Genomic DNA, 2,015 nt, shown 5'->3' on the forward strand with positions numbered 1-2,015 from the left:
CCACACAAGAAGGGCGTTCCCTGGTGCGACTCGGACAGGCAGCAGGAAGAAGTGATCCCCGACTGTCATGCTCTGTCAGCAGCGCCTCGGCGACCGTGGGAAAAGCCACAGGCTGGAGAGCCACCCTGCCCGTCCCTTCAGGTTTTTCCCATGGCACGAGATGAAGTGGAAGGCGCCTCGCCGGGGCACAGGGAAACCCCCAGGAGATGGGCAGATGTCATGGTCTTCTCGGCGGGGGATGGGCCGGCCGGCCGGCCATGGGAGCGCCCGGGAATATTCCACTCTCACATCCCGTGTTCCCTTGAAATGCGTCCTCCTCGGGGGGCAGAAAAATCTTTAAGCTGTCCGATTACCTAAACGACAGAGAAAAGACCTTTTTATTACATTGTCTGATAAGAGCCGTAACCCAGGGATTATTGGAGAACTTCTAAGCATGAGCCAAGCCTGCTGAGTCACAAACAAGTCAGAGAAAGCTATACAGTGTAAAGGAAGGGTTCACGGCCTCGGTGCCTGGCTTTGGGGTTCAATCTCTGCCAGCAAACGTGGCCCCAATGCCAGCAGCACCAGTACCACGTCAAATACCTCATATTTATGCCCAGTTCTCCAACCCTTTCGTGCCTCCGCCAGACACAGCTCAATTAGTGGGCTCCCCCAGTTGCCATCATTCTCAGGTTCACGCAATGGCCAGTGACCGTGAACTTGAGAGATGAATTTGAAATAGCGGCGCTTTGAAGTCAAATAAAAATCTGCAAAGGGGGACGGCGAGGGTGGGAGCAGGCAGAGAGAAAACGCTGTCTCTCTCCCTGGCAGCCCTGATACTCTCTTCCCTAGAGCTAACCTTTATTACCAGCTCCGGAAGCAAAAGTTAATGAAAACTTAGGGAGACTGAAATGATTCTCCTCTCCAGTATCCAGTAGAGTGTGGATCACATAAAAAACCACTTGACTTTAAGTTATTAAGCAATTAAATCCAATGTGCGGTATTCCCTTGTGCGACATCACTCTTCAGACCCTGAAATAATTTTTTACTTTCATCATCCTGGGAAAAACATGATTCTTAAAAATCCATTAATAGAATCCTATGGTTATAAAATGTATTATTGCTCAGATGATGCTTCTCTGTAGATGTTATGAGAGAGAGAGAGACAGAGAGAGAGAGAGCGTGCAAAACCGAGACCTACTTAGTTCCCAGCAGTGGCAGACCACCACTGCCTAGTTGTGTGACCTTCGGCAAGCCACATAACCCCTCTGAGCTCTGGTTTGCTCACCAGTAAAACGAGGGCAGGAGAACATCCCTGATAACTGTAAAAGTATGAAAGTAGTGCATGGGGAGAGTTTGCATAAAGTCTACACATCTTTAGCATCCCCTAAAGGGTAGGTAACACTCACAATACTAACATCATCGATGCCTGTTCCTACTACAATTTTTAAATTGTCAGCGGATGCCCAGAACACTTGAAACGGAGTCCGAAATGGGAGACCCTAACGCACTGTTTTTCCTTAGCGCGCTCCCTAGCCAAGGGCGGAGGGCACACCTCCAACTCCGCACGCACAGCCTGTCCCCAGGGGAGGTCGAACTAGCTAACCCTGCATCCGAGTCTCCTCGTTCTCGCTGCAGGCCTGGGCAATCGTAACTCGCTAGGAGAACTGTGCCTTTCCCTTGGACCGAAGGCCCACATTCCATCCTTGGTCAACCCGTTGACCAAGAAATAGCCAAGCGGTGTGTCCTCCGGCACTCCCCACATGGTGCTCTGCACCGTGTCTCGAAGAGCTCCATGCGTCAGTGACTGGGGGGAAAGGTGGAAGGGGCAGAATTACAGGTTTCTTTACACCAGGGCTTCTCGGGGCCTTGAAACCCTGCCCCTAAGTCCTGTGGATGCCCGGGAGGGAGAGAACTGTATGACACAGAATTCCCGAGACGTGACCGGCCACAGAATTCCTCGCCTCGGTCTCGCGGGGCCAGCGTGAGAGATGCTGGGCAGCCGAGGCCGAGATGGGGTCGGGCAGCTCTGCGAG

This window comes from Phyllostomus discolor, chromosome 5, assembly GCF_004126475.2.
Source record: "Phyllostomus discolor isolate MPI-MPIP mPhyDis1 chromosome 5, mPhyDis1.pri.v3, whole genome shotgun sequence".
NCBI classification, from domain to species: Eukaryota; Metazoa; Chordata; class Mammalia; order Chiroptera; family Phyllostomidae; genus Phyllostomus; species Phyllostomus discolor.